General features: G+C 41.9%; 1 long non-coding RNA gene across 1 annotated transcript in view; it reads right to left on the minus strand.

The window, feature by feature from the left end:
* Nucleotides 1-24466, minus strand: part of LOC103900820 — a 71568-nt gene that overhangs the window by 7847 nt on the left and 39255 nt on the right. Inside the window, exon 2 of the long non-coding RNA XR_657690.2 lies at nucleotides 4725-4918. This is a non-coding gene — a long non-coding RNA (uncharacterized LOC103900820). The remainder of the gene's footprint in view (nucleotides 1-4724; nucleotides 4919-24466) is intronic.

Raw genomic sequence — 24466 nt, forward strand, 5'->3', positions numbered from 1 at the left:
TCCGCCAGCTCCCTCAGCACTCTCGGGTGGATCCCATCCGGCCCCATAGACTTGTGAGCGTCCAGGTGGCGTAGCAGGTCATTGACTGCTTCCTCTTGGATTACGGGGGGTTTATTCTGCTCGCCGTCCCCGTCTTCCAGCTCGGGGGGGCCGAGTACCCTGAGGATAACTGGTCTGCCTGTTAAAGACTGAGGCAAAGAAGGCATTGAGTACCTCAGCCTTTTCCTCATCCTCGGTGACAATGTTCCCCCCCGCATCCAATAAAGGATGGAGATTTGTCTCAGACAAAATTATTTGTCTCAGAAGAACATATTTTCTCCATCCCATGCTTTCCTTGCTTGTCTTTATGGTTTCCTATAAAATAGGTCTTCAACCTATTTTTGCTCTGCATTTTCTTGAACATCCTCATTTCAGGTTCTTTTCTTCCATTAAACATAGGGTGAACTAGATGAGAAATTAGAGGGAGGCAGGAGATGACCAGCAGGTATTTGAGAAGACAGAAGTAGTAGTCCCCAGCAGGAACATGGGGAACAAGAGGAAATCAAGTTCCCATCAGGAAATTTATTTAGCTGTGGCTGAAGTATATACAAGGCCTGGGACAGCAGCTTCACTGACTCATTCAGCTTGGGTTTCCCAAACCGAAGGCTGGAACAGCAAAGTTGCAACTGGGAAAAGTCAAAGTGTCAGTTTGAAAGAGAGATGCTTGCTGACTACAGCACGCCAAGAGGCACAATCTCAAGGCTGACAAAGAAAGCCAAGCAATGTGCAACCAGCTTCTCAACAGAGAATTTCCTGCAGGGAAATCTGTGCTAGAAAACTGTCGCATCATAAAGAGGAGGATAGGCTGTGAAAGGTGCAGATGCCAACTCTTGTAGGGGTCATGGGTCTGCACAGAAAGAGCAGCATGTGGCCAGAAATGGGTAAGGCCAGGGTCCAGAGGAGCAGCAGCCCCAAGTGGTGTCTCGAGAAGGACCCCAAGAGCTGCAGTACTGTCAGAGGGGCCCAAGGATGCAGCTACTGCTGGTTGAAAAGCTGGGAAGCTGTCCCTCAGCGAGGGCTGCAGAGCAGTGTCAGCTCAGCCAGGAGGACAGCTGCTATTTCAAACCTCCCAGGTTAGCTCAGTGAGCGCCAGCTACAGGAGGAAAGAAATCACCCATCTCTGCAAAACACACTGCAAGTCGAATGAACATAAACTTCCAATAAATGTGCCCACACCATGCTGTACTCATACAGTCACCCAGTTCTGCATGGGCTTTTGTGGAGAAGCCTGCCAGCAGTAGCTCCAGGAGCTCCCAAACCACCGTCAGATAGCATGCAGATGTAACCAAAATGCTGTAAGGGATTACACATCTGGGTGAAAACTACGGACGTTAAATCATCTACACTGCCTGTACAGCAACTTTTGGTATCGACACAGTAAGGACAAGGCCACTGGAGGTTCAGGAAATGCTGGCAGATATACTATTTGAGGTATCTCTTGAAAATGACTCTTTAATTATATTAATTATACTAATTAACAGAGTGAAAGAGTAATAAGCCCAGAGAGATAGGTTTGAAAATGCAGCTGCCTGCTACAGGTTCTATTTATGCAGGTTTCTGTATAATGCAAAGTAAGTGGCTAGGAGAGAAATAGGGTCATTTTTCCCACCTGTGACCAGGAGATAAGTTTACTAAATCCTATGTGAACAGTTGAAAAGGTTTAGTTTATACATGGGTCATAGAAATATTTTCAGTTAATGTCAGGATAACCGTGTCTTGGAATTTATACTAGCATTTTCAGAGGGAGACTCTAGACATATGATCTTGGTATGATAACACCTAGAATGGAATTTATTTCAAATTCCTTCAGGGTGGAGCTCTTAATTAAGTTATGAATTGGGTGTGAATATCAAATGTTGGCAAAAATAGAATCTTAAAAATAACTTTTAGGGAAACTGTGAGTAATTAAAAGCAGCTGTGAGAATTTCAGAGGCAGCTAGTGAAATGGTTCCCATACATTTCTGAGAGCTGGAAAAGGGAAGAAAACAAGAAATCTGTAAATTCTAAACATGTCAGAGAAGTAACAGGAGCAGAAATAGTCACTTCATCAGCATGTCCAAAACAGATGTGATTGCAGAGAATACCATCAAATGGAGTTTCCCAGCCTGATCCTGTGTTGTGGTGGGTGACCCAGGCGTTACCTGCAAACCACATTGGGGTCCTGCTGGGTGGTGCAGTCCTTGGCTGCAAGCCCCACAGCAAAGCCAGCACACCAGGAGGGAAAAAAGTCCCACATCCCAACCTAAGTAGTGAAATTAATAGTGTGCAGTGCAGACTTGCCAGCTGGCAGGTGACATACAGAGCCAAAGAGCAGAAACCCTTTTGCCACCTTCAGGCAACCCTGATTTCAGGCCACCCATAATAGCCCCTGCCTACCGCAGATTGCACAGGAACTTGCCCTTGGGCCTCCTAGGTCACCTCTGCAAGTCCTTCTACGGAAAGATTGACCCTGTGCAAGGCTGCGGCAATGCTCAAGAGCCGAAAAGCCCAAAGAGGAGCATCCTTCCCCAGAGATGACCAGGAAAGGGGATGCGTGTGGCTGAGTGCCTGGAGTGCAGGGCACCGAGCCTGTCCCACCCTGCTGTTCAGGGACTGAGAGCTACGGCTGCATGACCCTGTCCCTCAGCAAATCTGACTTGCTCAGTCTCTGAACAGAAAACTGAACTGGCCATGTGGGTTTTCAGGCAGTGGGGAACTACTGGAGAATTGGATGCTTGCTCCTGAGCTTTCCAATGCACCTGGGCACGTCCAGCCCCTTTTCACAGTCTCTTGAAGAATTATCCCATAGTGAAAACCAGAGGTTAAAAAAAAAAATCAAACTGAGGTGGAAAGATTTGTTGAAGGAAAGGGGAGACCCAAACCTTGTGGAAATATTATTTTCTATGACTGTAATATACTCATGTTCAGTCCTCAAAGACACCCACTGCACTTTTCCTGAATTAAGAGGCAGACGAAAGCATTCAGACATGGTAGTGCAATATTGAATGTAGGTAATATCCCATAATAATGCAGCACCCAATAACAACAATAACAATGAGATGTGATTTTCTCCTTCAGGACAGTGGGTACCGCACTGTGGGTGCTTAGGAAGACATGGCCTCTGTAGAAAACAAAACCGTGCACAAGATTAAGAGGCAGTAAGAAAGAAGGGGAGGGGGGGGAAGAGACTGTGGTTAAAGACTCTGGAAGTGCCTGAGGGAATGACTAATAGACATGGCCAGGAATTGTGTTTTCAATAGAAAATACAGTTTTCAGAAAATCAAAAATTTTCGTAAACATCAACCGCAGTGGGAGAGAAGGCCATTTTATGCCTGGGGAAATGCAGACTTACAGACAATCCAACTCACGGGAGAAAATAAGGGCACAAGACATGTGAATGGCAACTGCTGAGAGAAAACAATTCTTCCTGGGAAGTGTGGTTTAATTTTTGAAATGACTTAAAATAAAATGTGTTGGTACACTTTCAACAGACTAAATTGAACCATTTTAATTATGAATCATTTATTCAGAACTTTTTGATCCACAATAAACATCATTTTTTTCAACTTTTTCCCGTTGTTTGGTATGGAAATGCCTTCCTGTTTCATACAGGACAGAAACTTTGATTTTGACTATGTTTTATGCAGACTTCAAGACCCAGTTTCAACAGTGCCCTCAGAGAGGAGCCTAAAGGTATGGCTTATATGAGTATTTATGCCAGCAGAAAGGGAAGGGCAGCACCAGGCGTTGGGATGCAGGGGTACAGCAGGGCTCCCTCATCCAGGAACAGTGCGCACTTAAAGCAATATTCAGACTTTGGCATTATTCTTAGAAAATTTTCAATGCGATCTGAGCTCCTAAACATTTATCTTCTGTTAAGTGGGAGAGAAGTGCTGGCAGCTGCGTGCAGGGCAGCGCAGTGGGAGAGGGGGCCACAGTCCTCCCGCATCCTGGGATGCCCCCTGCCTCGAGGCTGCTGGTGTGAGAAGGGCCATGGAGTCAAACGTTTTGCAAGATGGGTACCTCATCCTGGATGTGAAGTGGAAAGATCATTTGGGATAGGTAGGTACCCACACACCTTTTAGGGATGTGGATACAGCAGAGGAGATTTTACTGGAGGAGGGTGAGTAAGGACATGCAAACGGGCATGCACACCTTTGTTATGCTGCGAGGGGAAAGCAACATACATGTTCCTAATACAGCTATTTGATCCAAGCTCACAAACGATGGTAATTCCCACATTATTACATCAAACGCTGGCCTAAAAATAGGGTGCCTGAACTTTGTATACGATGAGGAAGTCCTGTGACTCCCTGCCTGAAGTCAGTCCCAGCAGATGTATGTACCAGTCTGACCCTGAAATGTCTGGCCCTGAAATGGAGCTGCATGGGAAACCTTCTGCATATTATATACGACCCGACTCTTGAAATTTAGTTATGCAACTTGTTATTTCCACGTATGTAACATATTTGAGAAGATCCACAAACCCAAGTAACTGAAAATGTCGGGCTACAATGTACCCTTTCAAAGAAAGGTATGCAACCCTGTCACCCCTGGGGCTACACATCACAAACCACCCAGCACAACACTAATTTAGCCTTTGGCAAACTTCAGATTTCCTTCCCCAGCTGGATAAGTGTACCCCAAAATAGAACTTGCTAGAAAGAACACTGAAATTAGCTTTCATCAGTATTTATATAAAGTACCTGGGTCACTGATATTGCAAACTGTGAATAACAGCACCTCACGTGATGTGTGACTGAATACCTTCTCCAGTAATCACTCGGGTTAATTTCTTGATTGATGTCCTTATATTTCACTCGGCCTCTTGAATGAGCAAGTCATACAGCTTCTGCCACTTTTTTTTTTCTACTGGGACAAGCATCCATGTCTAACAGGGCTAAAGGGGGAATATGAAGAAGAAAAAGTTATAGAACAGTTTGTTGCTGCTGCAAGAAAATAACATGGCTTCTAACTTCAGCAGTTTTGTTATGTACAAAAAAGCACAAAGCCAGAAGCACTCATTATCAGGCTATCTGGAGAAAGCCAGCAAGCGAGCAAGAATGAAAGATGGTCAGGGGAATGGAAACGGTGGTAGAAAGCGCATCGAGTAGGACAGAAATACTTAGACATATAAAGAGTGTTTCCATCCACAGAAATGTCATGAATATTGTAATTAACTGGTTCTTGAGCTTTTAGGATACCTGGTCTTAAGATCTGATCCTGGGACAAACACAGGCACTGAAGTCCTACCTAGCAAACAGGTCTCCATTTTTTTTCTGTAAGACACGGGAAGGCAGCAGCAGTCTCAGTGATACTGATCTCTCGATGCTATAGGGCAAAGCATCTCCCCATTTCAGGCTGGCCAGGACTGCATAATTGCCCAGTCACTCCAATGTCATCACTTCCCAAGTCTTACAGCTTTGTTATCATAAAGTCTAGATCTTCATTCTATGCCAACCAACACAACTGCACCAAAAAAAAAAAAAAAAGGCAGCAAGATTTCTACCATAGTGTCTTGCCATTCAGAAACATGCATTTCCTCTTGTTTAACTTTCAGCATATGCCAGCATAATTACATCAGGCTGCAACAGCTGTATAACCTGACATGAAGTTGCATAAGACAAAATGCCTTATGCAATTTGCTGCATCATCCAGGAAATCTGAAGACAAAAAAAGAAGCTGGGCCATTGGGCTTTTTTGCCTTGTGTTAAAGCTACTTTCAGATCTTTAGTCAGGAAACCAAATAACTCTCAAGCAGACCTTTTAATCCACCGCAGCCTATGCATCATCTTTACTAAAGCTGTCACTGCCTCTTCACATGGTCCATTCCAGCAAAACAGCAACCCTTCTGTAACAAGTAGCATTTTTCACTAGTCATGATCTGGACCCCACTCCGGGGCTGATTCTGACACTCTCATTCACACTGAGTAATACTCCTGACTCAAGGGCAACACCCCCAAATCTGACTGTACAATTATATTATTATATTGGATGATTGGATCTCAGCAGTACAGTAGTAACATGTTATTGGTTATGCCACATACACATCTATCCCAAATGTTCTTTCCACTTTATATTCAGGACCGTATACAGTCATGGTATGGATGAGTGAGCCACCCAGCTTCTGTTAGATCCTGGGAGCTTGTGCCCTTCCTACTATTTAAGACAGGGTCAGGATTTTTTTTTATATTGTTACTCTGCAAAAATGATTAATTTCATGCCATGAATTTTGCCAGAACCCAACAAAATATATTTCCCAAACCAGCAGAAAAAGGATGCAGGCACATTTTCACATGAAAAGCTGTTCGTCAGATGTATGGCTATTTTTCCTTCTTGAGAACTAGATATGCAAAACAAATTCCAGAACTAAAATGATCACGACCATCTTTGCATTCATTGCTTATTTTCCTTCTCTAAAATCTAACAAGTTCCAGCAAGACAATATGAAGTGATTAACATTTCATCATGTTTTCTATTCAAGAGCAGCAGAGAAATTTCCACTCTTTTTCACATAGCAAAGACCATAGCTGGCACACCCAACCCAGGCTGATTTTTTTTTCCAAGGAGAATGCAATTCTTTTCCTTGCCAAGGGGGAGTATTATCTTTTGCACCATGCCAGAAATGGATGGAAAACATCTTCCATATGAAAATTTCACTCTCCTCTCACTGTTATTTGCACATAAATGTGGCTTTCTATTTCTCAGAGGGAACAGCCATACCAGTTTGTCTTCAAGGCAGGTTATTCTGCTTATGGCAAAAAAAAAGGTGTTTGCCGATGCTGTGACAAAACAGGCTGTCAAGTAAAGTAATTTAGAGCCTTCCATCCAGGTTCAGCAGAAAGCTCTCTATCTCAAAAAGTTTGCTCACTTTTCAGCAGCAATGGCAACAGTGCCAAAGGCAATATGCATGGACATTCTTCTTCTGGGAACAAACTTTTCTAAATACTTCAGAATGGTCCTGTGGGGCAAGTGCCTGCCTATGTCTCATCTAACCTGAAAAATCTCCCAAGAACTTTGGCTTTTCCAGATCGCAGTTCACTGTCTTCTGTTTTGTGCCAGCACCTGTGCTCAGTGACTTCCTCAAGCTGCAGTCACTCCTTGGAGCAACCTTTAAGCCCTGACTTCTTTTTTTAACTTGGGAGTTCAGGTTTCCTCCTTAGTCCCTCCCTTCTCCGAGGTTGAGCCAGTCTTTCCATTATGGCTATGTCCCTTTGGTGGACAGCCTCTCCCGGGAGGAAGGAGGGTGCTGGCATCATTTGTCAAATAGGGTATGTGGAACTCTTGCATAGGAGCAGGTGCTGCTTCTGCTTATTCATGTATCTGATCCTTTCAGGAGTCTTAATTTCTTTGACGTGTTTTCCTTTCTGGTATCTCCATTTCAAGTGAATGCATGGCCATTGCTAACTCAGGGTTCAAGATTCTTTGCAGGGGTCTCTCTGCTTCCTGGCCCAGAGCTAGCAACTGCTAGCCTTCACAAAGGCTACAGAATGTTAAAATATTAAAATATACATGAAAGCCAGAGATAGCAAGCTGTTCTGTAAGCAGGAGAACAAGCAAAGCCTGATTTCCAGTGGATTTTGTCATTGCACTGGGGTGTCAAAGGTCTAACTGATGACAGGTCAGACTCAAGCTGTTCCCATGGCTGCAGTGTCCCTAACCTTGCTGTCATCTGCCATTGCCTGCTAAGTGTTAATTAAGCTCATGCTGATGCTTTTCTCTCAGTAAGAGTAACAATATCATCTTCTCTCCTTTGTCCGCTGCCTACTTTCACCAAACATTTGTACTTCACAATGTCTCCAACAGCACTACCAGTCTTTCACATTAGCTGACTTACAGGTAGGTACCCAAGTGATTAGTGGGAGATGGATGGTGCACACAGGTTGCAACTACAAAAGCCCCAATTCCTTAAGAGAGCAGGGTAAAAAACACCAGACACAGTCGTGGTAGAATCATGTGAAACAGGCACAAAAGAACAAACCCACTTCACCAGTGTCATAAAATGCTAATAAAAATGTTACATGGCTCCTACAGAGATCATATGTGAAGTGTGCCTTCCCTCCCAGAACAAGGTTCACCAATGGAAGATAAGGTATGTCAGGATTAATTCTACAGTGCCCTTCTTTATTGAATGATTAAATTCATAAGCTGGCTTACTGCAGCCATAAAATCTCAGCACAGGCACAAATTCCGTGAACGTGTGCTTAAAATGAAATTATGATTGTGAAGTCTAAGAGAACATATTTGGTTTTGCACATCAGAAGCAGCATCTTCAGACAATTAAAAAATTCACATTTTTTTCTGTGAAAAAATGAGATTTTGGTGACATATTCAGGCACTTCAACTCTCCAGGTTAAACAGCACTACTTCAGAACAGCACTCTACTTACTGAGCATACATTTGTTTGGAAACCATTTTCCAAGCAGAAAATTTCATTCTGTCCTCCCCTTGCCGCTTGTTTCATCAATCTGTTGCCTTTTTCCCTACTTAAAATGCAAGCTCTTTCAGTCTATGAGCATCATTTTGTTTAGTGTCTGCACACTGCTTAACACAAAAGGGCTCAGGTTGCAGCACTGTGTATGGCAGAAGCGTGAAAATAGCAATTGACTATAAAGAGAAATAATAACTGTTGCAGCACTAGCATTTTATAGGAAAACAATATAGCTGAACATTCAGACTACTAATCTCATTGTCAGAAAGGAGGGCAGGTCAGCTACAGTGGCTGGTCCTGCATCTTGTCCTGTTCAAAACTTTCATTAACAATTCGCATGATGCAGTCCTACTTAGTGTTTGTCAGAGTTGCCAAAAACACGAGCATGGGATGAATCACAAGTTTTCTGAAGAACAGGATCAGAGCTCAAAATGATCCCAAGAAACAGGGGAGGTCATGTGAAGTCAACATGATAAAATTCAGCAAAGAGGACTGCAAGGGACTACAATTAAAGAAGCAAAATGAAATGCACAAGTTTGAAAGAGAGAATAACTGGCTGGTCAGCAGTACACTGATAAAGGATCTGGAGTCACAGAGGTTTGAACTTAAACATGCTAAGTTGGTTGTCAGCTCGCATGTGTGTCCACTGTGAGAACTACCAGGAAAAAAAAAGGCTTGAGTTAGAGCAAGGAAGACTAGAAAAAGGGTCTTTTAATCCGTAAGTGTAGTGAAACACCGTGACAAAGACTGCTTCAGTGAAGGGTTTTCTTTGAACAGGTTAGACATCTGTCAGGTTAGACGTCAACCTGGATGACCCCTGGAGTTTTTTTTCTAGCCCTGCACTTTTATGATTTCAATAGAGTTCCTCCAGCTAGGGAAATTTATTGCTGTGGGAGCTGCAATTTGGAGGGCACGCCTTGGCAAAACCACTGTTTTATATTCCCTGTTTCGCAAGTGAGCCTAAGACAGAGCGAGGAGACTACAGCACAGTTCCCTGTGGCTTATCTCCTTACTTGGCATGGATGCGAACTTCCACTTTCCCCTATTCGGAAATGGAACTCTTTCCAGCTGTTAGAGTGTGAGCCTTTACTTCTTTCGTACTAATAGGACCTGGCCTAAGAAGGAAGGAGAGCTTTACTAAAAATGGAGGTGCTCAGTTAGGAAATTAAGACTTAAAAGCAAACGAACAAGCTACTGCAATATAAACTGTGGTGGTAGTTCCCAGTAGCTTCACTATCCTGCAGCGAGTGCTTGGTGCATGCTCCTGCCTTGCAACAGTGTTCACTAAACGTAAGGTCCTTCACCCGTACCTCTGAGCCATACACTCCCTGACATTTACCATGTTGTAGGAACATGCACAGGGGCAGTTACCAAGGAGTAGCTGACACACTGTAAATGCACCTTAATTTACTTCTCAGTAGCATTCTTGCTCACACCTTTAATCCCATGGTATATATATCTGAAAAAACGGGACAAGTAAAGGTCAAATGCTTTTGAAATGCACTTTGTGGGCTATGATGCTCTATAAGAACAAGTTAAGTTATTCAATGATGTCAATTAATCTTATATTTACAGTTATTAATGGAATTTCCTTCTTTCAAAGTGCTGAACTGAGGGTTCTGACATGGAAGTTCTTAGGTGTAAATAAGGACCCAGAGATCCAATACCTTATTACTGAGGTCTATCCCTCAATAACCAAAGGAATTATAGTTTTCAAATACATCTGAAGACATAAAAATCAGGAAAAATAAAATCTTCTGACAGGTCAAAGAATCCCAGTTCTGGCATAGAACTTAAAATATATTAATTTTTATTTCTAGACCTTTTTCTCATCATGTAAACAGCATTCTCATGGAGGAAACACTGAAGTGTCAATCTAAGCACTAGCCTATGTTGAAGTCTTTCCTCTTGTCCTAGCATACACCCACCAATTGTTTTCCTTCCCCTACTGAAATCTAGCATTTCTTGGAGCAGAAGACTTTTGCCAGAAAGAAGTGTCATAGTCTAGCTGTGGTGTAGGTCCACATGGCTCAGTCCCAGGCAGTTACTGGTGCATCCCAGTCCTCTACCAGAGAGTTGTATACTGGTTCTGCTTTCAGAGCAGGTTTGTAAGGGAGCCCTTGGCAGCGCTGCCCGGGCACCAGGAGGTCCCCAGGCACTTCCACAGATGCACCGAGCCATCACAGTGCTTGGAGGCAGGACTTACTCTTCCTACCGCCCACAACTCACCACGGGATGCGCACTCTCTCTGCCTTGAGGACCCTCCTTGGTTTCAGAAGTGACTGCAATGCTTCACAGGGGGGGAAATGATGCATCCCTGAAGCAGTCTTGTGCCACCAGGAATAAAAGTGCTATCTGCATCTAAGTCACAGCCATACAACACAGCCACTTACAGCTGTGAACCATTTCACCTGTCTCCCTTTTATACAGCCTCCTTTCATTGTTCAAGGCCCAAGTAAAGGAGTCATAACATTTTTTGCAAATGACAAATGATGATATTATCTGTTTCAGAAATTCTCAGATAAATCCAGAGGGACATGAATATTAATAAAGCAGACACTGAAAGTCCTCCTGCACATCCCTCCTCTGAGTAACACAATGTAGTTACACAGCACGGCATCATACTGGACAGACACTGCTTTGAGCTTACTCATTTGAATCTCAGTATCCCACAGAAGAAGGGGAAAAACAAATGTAAAGTGAAATTAGTTCCAACAAATAAAAGCTGCACAAGATAGTTCATTATTTATGGAAAAGTCGTAACTGTTACTTTATACAACGTTGGTGTGGCAAAAGACATTTCCTGGGATTATCTTCTCTGCAGACTCCTCTGAAAATGTATCACTGTTCATGGCAGCTGGGGTAAAGAAACTAAAAATAGATACTTGGGCACAACGGACCATTCGCAATTCTAAAGGTGCGCATGTGTTTGTAGCATTCAGCGAGAGGAAGGATAATACAGACAACAGATAATTTGGGTCAGATAACGTTCCCTTGAAGAAAACAGAAGACAAACACTTGTTTCCTCTCATTTCTTCTGTGAAGTGGAGGGAGCTTTGCTTTCTGCTGTTTGTAGCATCCATTGCCTAGAAAACGTGGCTCCCTAAGACCCTCAGGGGCCTTATATGCAGGCACAACCCTATGTTCTGACTCAATCCCTCTGCCTACTGGCCATATGACTGTCTTAGGAATCATTTTCTCTGCATCACCTTCTGCATCAAAAATGGATTATTTGTGAAAAGAACCAGAGTCTCTTGTGTGTGAGCACCTTCACAAAAGACAGAACAGTTTAACATGATGAACACCAAACTGTTTAGCATGACCCTTCCCCAAGAATCTCACCTCCTGGACCTGTCAAGAGGAGCTGGAAAAAAAACCCAACCATTTTTCTCTGAACCATAAACATACTTGTATGCTCCCGCCACGTGCAGCCAGCAGTATGACTGGTAATGCAGAGAACCCAACACTCCCCTGACACCAAGAAGTCCCAAATGCAAACTCTGGCTGTGCCACAGATGGGCCATGCAACCATAGGTGCACCTGTGGCCCCCTCAGCCTTGTTTTCCTTGTCTGTGGAATGAAAACAGTGCTCATGGTTTGGCAATGTGAGAAGGATTAGATAAAACTTCATTCATGTTGTAAGCCTGGAAGTTGCTAACTATCACTGTTAATTCACGGTTTATTATCCTTGTTACAGAAAAACTTCCTAATAATTTAAAGAATCAAATTCATTAAGGAATGAATTCATTTCCTTCATTCATGAAGGCAAAGAGGTCTGTGATCAACTGCACTAGTAGATGGGTTTGCCCTATTAATTTTGAATTACTTCACAAGTAATAGGTATTACAGCAAAAGAAAGTTGGATATTTTTCGTGGCCATCATATACAAACTTATAAGGAGATTCTTAGAAAACTCTAGTTTCTTTCTGCCATGGACTATTTATTTTTTTCCTCTTTTCAGGCTTATTGCATGGCAGTGTTATAACATGTCAGAAAGCAACAGGAGTACCAGCAAAGACAGGGAAGGGTCATTGCCCTCAGAATGGGCAGAACATCAGGGCAGGAGGGGAAGCAGTTTCCCCATGTAGATCTTTTTACACATTTAAGGTGAAGTAACAGAAGGCAAATTAAAAATTTGTTGACTTCAGTTTAGTCCTTTGCTTTGAAAATGACCAGGAGAAACCAAATAAAATCCTTTAGGCCATCTTCACCCCCATCCCACATTTATCTTTCTAGAAAAGAATAGAAAAAAAAAGAAAAAGAAAAATTATAAATCAGTCCTGATGTAATTTGAATGATACAATCCAAATTACTGGATTTACACTGTATATCTAACTTAGGCTCTATGACCATCAAAGCTGAGCAACTCAGTAGCCTGTAATTCAGAAATCTGAATCTGCTTGTCCTCACAATATTTGAACAAGGTAATGGCAATGCTATTACTCCTACTTAACACATGAGAAATGGAGGCACATAAAGCTAAGGGTTTTCCTTACTGCAACCCTTAACTTTTTAATGCTGAACTGCAAACCAGAAGCCATAAAATCACAGTTAATTCAGCACTGACTCTAAACTAATAAATCCTGCTGAAATGCAAGATGCTCTGTCCAGGGCTCAGCAGGGGACCAAGAGGGTTGCCTGTTTCTGGCTGTCTTGAAGGGTGCAGAGGAACCCCACATGGGCTGGGGCAGGGGAAGAGTGATCTCACGCCCCCTCAAGAACAGACATTTGTGGTTTTGTAAGCCTCTTGCACTGGATGAAGACAGCAGAGAATACATAGTTTGTGGAACACCACAAGACCTGGACGTGATCAAGGATGCCAAGTTACTGAGCTATGCCAAGACTTTGTTTCTCTTACACCTGTCAGAGGAAATTCAAGCAGCTACAGATTTTGGCAGCAGCTGAGCAGAGAGTCTGGGACTGGCAGAGGTTTTGGAGACATCCAAAAGATGCCTCCATCTTTTTGTGAACTAAGGCAGAAGAGATTTGTCCAAGGTTATCTAGGATATCTGTGAGAGAGAAGCGGTATGAAAAGAGACCTCTGAAGCTCCAGGTCAGTGCCTACTCACTGCACTATCCACACTTTCACAAGTGTATCTGTAATTTATTCCATCCTACTGAATTTCTTTTTCCCAAATCTCTAATTTGTGTACTGTATGTTCCTGGCACACAGAAACTTCTTTTATATTCATAAACTCACTATTACTTAATACCTTTGCCCCCACACAGTGTCTTGTAGTTACAACACTTACTAAGGAAGAAAAGAAAATCATGGTTTGGGAGGTGAATTTTCCTGTAGTTTTTGGTCATATCTTGGTCTTTGGCATAAGAAACTGTTTAGCCAATCCTCAGATGGTCTGAGTCCACTTTCAGCTTCATGGCCAGCTTTAAATCAAAAAAACTCCCTTTCTTGGCCAGACATAAATTGCCTACTGTGGTCTCTGTAACTGGTGGACAGATGCAGATGCAGACTTCCACCATGCTTCCACATCTCACCAAAACATATCCAAGTATTATATAAACCCACTGACTCAGCACAACTTCGATCATAACAAAAAACTGCAGCTTTCGTTAAAGGAGTTGCAGATAATGCATAACCACCAACTTTTTACACCTGAGAAGATAGTCTTAGTTCTTAAATCAGCATTATAGTTTGCATTGATCATACTGGAGTAAGCTATTACAGCACTTCGATTACCTGCCACTTAACAGTAAAACTGGCTAAAACACCAACCACCACTGAAAATAAAATGTCTTCATGAACGTGCCAATATGCTGTAACTTTTTTTCTTGTTTCTTCTGAGTCAGAGTTGGAGAGGACATTTTTGGAAGCTTTACCTAGAGCTTTTGCACTATAACCAGCTAGCCAGGAGGGTACAAAGACAGGCAGAGATAGTAAACAAGCATGCTTGAACATGTGGATATGGAAGAATGTTTGTAGACAAGAGAACAAAGAGTTTGGAAACGTATGAAGGGCAAGTCAAGGAGAGGTAACAGAACAAGATGTATAGATAATAGAATTGGATTTGTAAGGAAAAATATAAATCATGAACAGCAAATAGATAATGAGAACACTTTGTCTCAGAGTTCCAAGCCATTTTGAAATTAATGTTTCTGCCAAACTTACAGTCCTACTGTGTTTGTTTTCAGTAGATGTAAGAAGAGGTTTGCAGGAAATGCATGTAAAAGTGACAGAAATAAATACTGACTGTACACTTACAGAACCCAATTTTAGATTCCTGAACATGAATGCAGTCTGGGAGCATCCAAAAGCAGAGCGTGATGTGACAACCATGTTATCTGGTGCTGCTGACCGGTCATCTCTTGAATTTTCAAGGAGCTAGCAATGTTTTCAGGAAACTGTAATTAGCCAGAGAAAGAGGAAAAGGGGCACAAAAGAGCAATCTAACTGAACACCAGAACCCTATGTTATCCATTCATCACTACAGGTAACATGTTCTAACTCACCTCTTAACTTCTTAATGTGAACTGGGCACCTTAGCACACAAACCTATGTTGTACTCAGTTTGGATCTCTTCTAAAAAAATGGTCGAAACTGCATTATATTTTAACACTGTGAAGTCCTTACTTTCTGGGAAAGGCAGGTGACCAAATGGTTGCTTTTCCTCTTACTTTCTAAAGTGATGACACAGGAACATTTTTGAAGAAAGCAGAACCTATGGGTGTTCCAGGCAATGCTCTTATTATCCCCAAGAGCAACTCTGGGATCTTAACCAGCAGAGCTCATGAAAACCACTGCGTCATTTGTGAAGAGTTTATGCGGACAGAAACAGGGAGCCCACTTCCTCCCTCACCACACACACACACACACACGTGCACAGCTGAAACCCCACCGGCTATGCAGAGTCATACCGGTTTGAGAAGAAACCCCATTCAATTTCCTGATGAGCCTTCAGACTATATTCAAAAAGGGCCTTTCTTCCTACATCTTGCAAAATACTCAGGAGCACAATCATTTTCATTAGTGATATCAGTAGTTAAGAATATTTCCAGTCCCTTTTCTTTTTCATTATCTGAAATGCATAATACTGTTGGCAAAACCAATAAAAATTTTGCAAAAAAATGTTGAGAAAAAAATTGCATTAACATTTTGGAACACATAATTCAGTATTTTTCTAAAATATTAGATAGCTCTCTTCTCCAGTTTCTCTTTCCCCCCAGTAAGATTCTAGTAAATGAACTGGGATGATCCCCTTGTGACAAATAACATCATATTATAGTTACAATCTCACCACAGGACTTCTGCTTCCTCAAATATCAAAGATGGCATTGTGAAACTAGTAGCCAAGGCATTTGAAATATCATTTTTCTTACGGATGTTGGAGAAAGTCACATTTTACATTATGGAGGGCATTTGCATGTCTCTCTGATGAGCTCCACACACCAAAAAACCCCTGTGTTACTGCTGCATCTGTTAACTTTGCTGCTAAGAAGAACATCCATATTTACTCATGACATATATGGCTCCAAAGAGAAGTTGTGGTAGACTATAACACACAACTTCCCAACTACTCACTTTCTGAGCCAAGCCTGTGTACACAGACTGCAATACGTGACAGGTGAGTAAAATTTTAACAACATTTCTTATGAGTGTGTAGGAGTGGGAGAAAGCATCAGATTAATAAACCTGTTAATAACAAAATGTCTTGTAAGATAGCTTCATTTATAAAAAATGCCTTGAAAAAGTCCCAAAAGAGTTTTTTCTAAGGTGAAGAAAAATGCGGCTGTCACTAGACCTGGAAGTGGTGAAAGCCATTCATTTTCTTCTGAATTCGCAGAACCAGCTTAGCTGTAGGTATATGTGAAATACAAAAAGGGTTTTTAAGGCCTGAGCTAATCACCACTAGTAAGAGACCAGCAGGTTGGAAATTCAGGCAAGGTCGGTAGTGTCTGAAGGAGAGAGAGACATGGGCATGATATGGAAACATGGGTACTTCTACTGTAGGTTAAAGTCATCACCAGGGCAAGATGGAAAAACACAAAGTGCAGCTGCTTTTACCGCACCTGGTAAGGAGATTAAAGGAAAGAACCCTTTACTTTCCAGTGCTGCATGCAGCACTGGCTCTGATTGATTGTTTTTAAAACAATCTGTAAAACTCTCCACCCTGCAGCAAAGGAAAATAAGTTAACTGATTCTTGTCCACTGTTACCATAATCCGCTTTGGTTTACTGTTAATGGGAAGCACAAACCTAAGTTACTATGAATAAATAAAACAGCTGTATCCACAAACACTGGGAACATCGCTCTTTTTAGCACTACCCTTTCAGTTTTATACAGAATAGTGGTATGACCTGTTTTCTCCATGGACCCACCCAACTTGCCACCTGATTGAGCCTGCAGGGCAGCTGAGTCCATGGAAATAACATCCCCCAGAATATAATCCCATCTAAAGGGCCAGATGGCCTGGCTTGTCACACAATGATGTTGCTACTCTGACCTACTGAACACCCTCTTATCTTATGCCAAAAGCATGTGAGCCTGAAAGCCCCAATTCTCTTTTCGGGGGTCTTGTGTAACTTCTAGCTGAAGCTATCGGGGTTTATGTGCTTAAAGCGCTGCACAAGACAAAGTCAGTTTTGTGGCCTAGGATAAAGTTTTATATAATAAATTAAGCACAGGTTTTTGTTTCTGCCGCTGATCATGCAGACCTTTACAAAGTATAATAGCCTAATAATAAAAAGCTGCACCATAAAAAATCAGCTAGCTATATTGCTAGAACTCAAGCAATGGGTATGTGCTGCATGCAGATGCAATGGGGGAAGCTCCAGGCCTATGCTATGTTCAGAGTCAAACCTCCTCTCTAGCTCATTTATGTTCTTCAGAAGGATAGATCCTCTGCTGACTGTTCTTCCTGGGCTAAAATCAACTCTTTTGAACTATTTTCACACAATGGAGCAGTCTCATGCGTCCCACTGTAGGTATTCTCTAGCACTGGTTGCTTCATCAGACCTTCATCTCCCAAATCCCACCCAAGTGCCATTTCCAGAGCTGGTTCCTTTGGTCGTTTACTACAAAATACAGAAGAAGGAGACCAGAAAGAGCGGCAGCTCATATCAATAAATGCTTATAAACACTCTCAGTGTGGAGAGTTGGAGTTGTTCCACTGTGTACTGGTAACAACACATGCATTAGGTTAGGAGGATTAAGGAGTTTTTCTGACAGGTAGTCCTTAGGAAAGGACAACCCTGGGGAGTTGCAGAGCCCATGACAACACAGAAACAAAAGAGGTGAGGGTAGATTTGGACTGACTGGTGCTATTCAGGACAGAACTGAGAAACTCACCACATAGCGACAATTTTCCATTTTAAAACTTTTCTGCAAGAACAGGGAGCTGAAGACTCCACAACTCCAGACTCTCTTTTCCTGACCCTATAAATGAATTAAATTAATCTTGGTCTTGTTCAAGTGGAAAGAAGGGTTGTAATGAAATGGGAAGATATTCATGGAAAGAAAAGACAATTCTATAAACTCATTATATCTTTGAGAACTGGACCCATGTTTTGTTTTGTTTACCAAGTGCAGGGTTTTGGGAACAAAAAAGGTTTTAAGCCCAATCAAACAAAGGTATTTTTGGGGATGTTTTCTAAGCTTAACAGCATAACATTTCTAGATAGAAGGTGCAAAGGCTGAGGAAATCCCAAATTTGCTAAAAACTCTATCCATAGAGACTTATCCATGAAACCACTGAGGCTCCCCATTAGGAAACCACTGTCTTCCTGCACAGAAGTGATCGCATTTGCAAAGGCACAAGCTTAAACTATTTCATTTGGAAATAATAATGATGCATATTTTCCAAGGCACTTTTAATCTAAGTTGTCCCGTGATTCAGCTAAAATCTTACTTAAGAAACTTGTCATAGTTATTTACATGCTCCCTGAATAGATATTAAACATGACATAAAGGATGCACTGAAGGCTATGAGGAAGGCAATGAATGGCCACATCAAGGATTTTTAAACTCAGCACTCAGTCTAGTCTGAATATACTAGCACAAGAACTTTTTTCTTCAATGCAGACAAAGCAAAACATCTGATCCCTAAACATCTATAAGTTTAAACATTGTCATTGGCTTCATTTGTTCACTGGACTTGTCAGAGCACTTTATTACTGTAAGTTCAATACACATTTCAGGCACATCACTTTTCCTGGGAAACAGCATGTGTCACAGATGTTGAAACGCAGAAAGATGGGCAGTTGCCTGCTACCGTGGAGATGCGTAAGATTTCCCGCATGCCTCTTCCTGCGTTATCTACGGAAAACTCTGTAAAACATCATTTGTTCTGGAGTTCATGTGTTTGCAAGTTAGCTTAACTTCTGAATTCAGTCTTATCTTAGCTACAGTATGACATTATTTCTATTCATCCTGTGCTAATACAATATACCCTTCCTGAAATGTCTTTGTTTCCTTTTGGTAATGAAGTGTAAGGCACTGAAGAGCTTCTCACTGCAAGGATGCATTTATATTGAAATATTCTTTCCATGGAAATCCAATTATACCACTTTCAATAGAAAGCCTAGCATGACATTTGGTTAGAGAAATGAGCCTTTTTAACTCACTGAGTCTCACAGAATTTCAATTTAAATATACATTCCTAGGTAATGATGAATTTTACCTTTCCTTTTTTATTTATCTAATTCTAAATCCCAGGCTGCAATTGAGAAGCTGAAAAAAAACAAAATGGCTGGAGATGATCAAATCAAAGAAGCAATGTTTAAAAAGCAACTTGATTGTACCATCTGAAAGCTCCTTAATTAAGTGTAGAGGAAAAAAACATGCCAGGGAAAATATTAAATATTGTTAAAATAGCCAAAAAAGGGAAGTCTCACTGACTTGTGCAAATGGAGAGAAATCACACTGATGGCTACCACTGGGCATGTTTTCTCAGCATGACACCAAGCAGCGGGAAAGGTGCCGGGGTTCACCAAATGGGAGACCCAGCATTCAGGCAGCGCTCTTGACGCTCGCTGCAGATTTGGGAAGGCTATGACCCCACTGCAGACAGCACACAGACACCAGTGCCCGCGCAGATCAGCACCAGCCATCGCCCTTCCCTGCCACCAAGTCCTGGTTGCAATCACCATCTGCGTGCAGGTTGGGAGGTGGAAAGCAAGCTCCCTGAGGGGTCAGCAGCCCCAGAGCAACCTTTACACGTGACACGAACCAGGGCTGCATTCTTCTCTCGCTACCGTTTAGTGTTATCTCTAATAACAGATAACGAAACCAGTAAAAAGACTGGTGTAGCCAGCAATACCTATATTTTACCAACAAGACCTATATTTTACCAGTAACTTTTTGCAACTCAGCGCTATCCTACAAATGGTAAAAAGATATCAACACAGCAAAAATAGCAAGCAAAGCAGAGTTTAAAATTAATTAGGACAAGAAAACCAAAGATGAAGCCCTTGATGTCCAGCTGCAATACCACTGGGGGAGGCAAAAATCACAGAAAGAATCCTTCTGCCAATGCAGAAGGAAGTGACATTAAGTATCAGACAAGTTTCCACCACATTCACTAAACCTAATGACAAGCAGAAATCAAAGTAAATACAGCTCCAGAATAAAAGTGAGAATTTTCTTTCCAAACACATCCCGGAGGTACAATTGCAGGACCTGGAGGTCTGCCAGTGCGTTGGACAGGAAACCAGGTGTCTCATAAAACAACCACCTCCAACAGTCCTGGACAGCAGCCAGAAAGCCTCTGTTATCAGTGAGGAGAGCGAGCGAGCTTGCCCATGCACACCAGGGTCTGAAAAAAGCGTTGTGAATATTTAGACTCTGCATGTGTTGTAAGTAGCCAGGTACTGCCGTGGACATGAACCCAGCCAGCAGAGACCATCCTGGATGAGGAAACGAGAGGAGATGGGAGCAGTTCCTTCTCCCTATTTTTATTCTTCTTTGCACTATAAGGGGAGACTATAAAAATCAAGAAGCCGTAGACCTTGTTGTTGGTTTAAGCACTCAGTCACCAGCTGTTGGAGTGCAAAGCTTGCTACTCCTAAGGAGCATTAACACTTTTTTTTCTTAACTGTTGTTAATGCTAGCCTATATCTCAGGTAAAGACCTTGGGATAGAAAACAAAAAAAAAAAGACAGAGAGCGAGCAAGCAAGCAATCATCTGTATACGGGAAGAGTCTTGCACAAGTGTGGCTTATCAAGTGACATTTACAGCAACAGCCAAAACAGCCAGAGCAGTTATGAAACTGCTAAATTACGGGCTTTCACCCACTGGAAAAAAAGGCATCTTTGAAGTTGCTACAGGAAAACAGCAAGAAACAGTGTGCATTTAGATGTACTAGCACATCTTCCTCTTAGATCCTGTGTTTAACTGATGGAGGGAGTTTTCACTATAAAAACTCAATGCCTCAGGTGGAGTTACTTCAAATACTCTTCTCCTTTTCCAGCAGGATGCTGCAACAGCTAAACTGTAAAAGGTCTCTAGCAATCATCTGTATACGGGAAGAGTCTTGCACAAGTGTGGCTTATCAAGTGACATTTACAGCAACAGCCAAAACAGCCAGAGCAGTTATGAAACTGCTAAATTACGGGCTTTCACCCACTGGAAAAAAAGGCATCTTTGAAGTTGCTACAGGAAAACAGCAAGAAACAGTGTGCATTTAAATAGATGTACTAGCACATCTTCCTCTTAGATCCTGTGTTTAACTGATGGAGTCATTTTTCACTATAAAAACTCAATGCCTCAGGTGGAGTTACTTCAAATACTCTTCTCCTTTTCCAGCAGGATGCTGCAACAGCTAAACTGTAAAAGGTCTCTATAGGTCCAGCAAAACCGACATGGTACACAACAATGTGGGTGCACACTTAATATTTCTGGGTTAAGGATTTCGTATCCTGCTGTTCCTCCCACAACTTGGAACATGCTGGACAAGAGCAAGGCTCATTCATCACCCATTTGGTGGAGAAATGAGATGAAGGTGAGGTAAAAGACACCTACGTGGGAATCTGTGGGGAACCCAGTTAGGAAGGTTTTCATTTCCCGCAGAACGGAGTTTGTTCTAAAGGTCTGGAGGTGACATTGTGCTTTTAAATGCAAAGGGAATTTGCATTAAGGACAAAAGAAAATAAATGCACCTGTAGATAGACGCAACAGCTTCTGGATCTGTGACTTTCTAGAGGAAAGGACAAAACCAGCTCATCCGGAAGAGCTTGAGACTTCCTACCGATTCATAAAACAAAAGGAAGGCTTAAGATATTAGCTTTCACACAAAACACTGTAATGGTGAAAGGACTGTAGATTATCTGAAATGCCTCTGTGTCCTGGAGCTCCCTGGCTCATTGGAGGACGGTATGTTTTCATGCAGGTTAGCTAAAGAGACGCCAAGACCTGGAGCTGTGTACAAGGTTGGATTCATTTCCACCTCTTTTCTTTCAGCTCTGAAACTTTAGATTTTGGAGATATCTCAAAACAACTTCCTCCACAGCTATAGATCTTCAGTCTTATTTTCTGTTAGTTCATATATTACAGATTGTTTTCCTTTAACTATATGTGTTTTCTCACCTCCTGGAAGACCTTTTGGTCTGAGAAGTGACTTGGATGCACGAGCTGTTTCAAAATCCTGCTGTCTGCTTGGGATAGAAGTCTCCAAGCAGCAGACAGGCAGGTTTAGGTAGACTATGCTGGAGCTGTGCAAAATTACCCGTCTCAGTTAGCATAGACTTTACCTTTAGGTTACCTGGCTGCATTTCTTAAATGAGGACAAAAAGCCCCTCAGACAACACTTCCATTAATCACTTGCACACTGACTCTCAACACACCAAGACACTTCTCTTTATGGTCTTTGCGCAACGGTCTCTGCATCCTGGTGCAGAGCGTTAGACAAAGACATCAGTCTTTCCCAGTTCTATTAGCTCCTAAGAAAAAGCTTAATAAAATTAACACCGGAGCCTCCAGCTTTCTTAGAGCTCTTACAAAAGGTATTAGAACCAAAAGAGATTGAGATGAGAGGCAATTACATGCATCGCTCTCACAAACCGGTACAAAGGGATCGTAACACAAGCCTTTCTGCACTTTCTGTTTCGCTGCTGCCTGCCAGCCCCTCGGACACGCTCCCACTGTGCCGCTCTGGCACGCCGTGCTCCCAGAAATGCTGTCTCGTCCAGCAGGACAAGGACATCTATATAACACTCATTGAATACACCTGAATAAAAAAAAGGTGAACTTTTGTCATGCCGGGTACAGTATGTCGAAGTATTCACAGCAGCAAGGGTGTTGAGAGCAGCTCCGCAACCTGCATGACGAATTGAAGCAATCCCAGAGCCAGCAGAGACCCCCTGCCCAGGCTGCCTGTGGTTGCCCACCAGTATTTTCTGTGCAGGAAGAGCTCGTGAGATTGCTTCAGGTAAGAAAATAGCTAGCAAATTATGTGATCCCGTTTATAATACCTTCCATTTCAGCACTGCCATGATTTAGCCCCAAAATGCACGTGTGTCACATGCTTAGAGGAGTCTAGACTTGAAAAGATATTTTAGAGCAGACATTTGTATGTCTAGGCCACTTCTTGGGGATTTTTCGATACTCTGCCGACAATACACACAGCTCACACAATTACATGGCTATATTTACATATTGGTGTGTACCCGACTGACATCTCAAATACAGGGATGAATCTGAGTTTATAGCGTCGCTGACAAGTCCTTGGAATAATCTTTTGTGTTTGTTTTTTTAGGAAGCTTTCAGAATGAAATGAAGTTTTGCACAAATTCATTAACTTCAGTGAAGAAGGCAGAATACTTCTTTTAATCAGAACATAATGTAAAATCTGACTGAAAAATAACAGGAGGAAATGGCTCTTCAAAAGATCTAGCCCCTTCTCTTTTGGGAATAGACAGATGCAATCTTCATGTAGGTATGCACACTGCTTTAGAAGGTCCAAGCTCACCTGTTTTTTGCTTTGCAACCTAGCTGGCTAAACAGAGTTGTCTCTGCAGAAGTCGTATGAAAGGACCAAATAGTGAGTTTTGGCCCAGGGTTTCAGTTCAGCAGCGGCAACGAATGACTAGGCTTATGTCATCACTGCTTGTCTCTTTAAAATTTAGGTGTTCCCTGCACAAGCAACGTCTTTTTCTTAATATTGTAAAGTGAAAAATTTGCAATCTTCATCTCTCTTAAAATTGTAGAGGATCGAAAGTTTGTATTTAACAAGAAATATTAAGAGCGCAGGTAAGTGAATTATGTCACCAGCTTAAAGTTAATGCTTTTTTTGTGAACTATGCCACAGTATTAAAAAAATGGTGCTTCTCAAATGCCAGCAAAAAGGAACCTTGGAAAAGTATTTGCAGTCACAACAATTACAGAAGTATGTACATGTAGAAATGCAGTCAGAGACTTTATCTCTTTTTACAAGAGTCATTCAAACCCTATAAAAAACTATTATCTAAACACAGCAAAGAAAAAACTTATAATTACTTACAAGATCTCTCCATTTCATAACTCATATAATTAATGTTCTTCCTAAACTTCAGTTGCAGATACATCTATTCCCATTACTGTGTGTGGAAAGCCTATGGATAGCACTATTGTTAGCAAAATTTTAACAACATGCGCTTGCCCTTCTTCCTTTTGCATACCTAACCGAACAAACAGCAGCATCTAGGCAATAGACTGATTTAAAAAATTACTAAATCCAAGGAAACGTTTGCAGGCATTGACTGTTGAGTCAGCCCAGCCATTAAGGGTCTGCAGCATCTTTCCAGGAACTCCTATTCACTCGCCACACAGCAATATCTTGTTCTCAAAAACTACCTGGGCAGGCATTGTGAACGTCAAGAACTATCACAGTTACTGGGAATTTAAGGGGAAGATATTAATTAGTTAGTGCAGATAATGGCAGTTGAAAGCATTTTCTCCTCCATTTTACATACAGAAGAAAAATAACATCAATTTGTTATGTGAAATTCACAGAAGCTGTCACAGGAGAGGAAAAAAAGTGAGTCGCAAGTGAAGGAAAAGGGGTATAGCTGAAAAGACCAAAGCAACT

This window comes from Aptenodytes forsteri, unplaced genomic scaffold, assembly GCF_000699145.1.
Source record: "Aptenodytes forsteri isolate BGI_AS27 unplaced genomic scaffold, ASM69914v1 Scaffold220, whole genome shotgun sequence".
In the NCBI taxonomy this organism is placed as follows: domain Eukaryota; kingdom Metazoa; phylum Chordata; class Aves; order Sphenisciformes; family Spheniscidae; genus Aptenodytes; species Aptenodytes forsteri.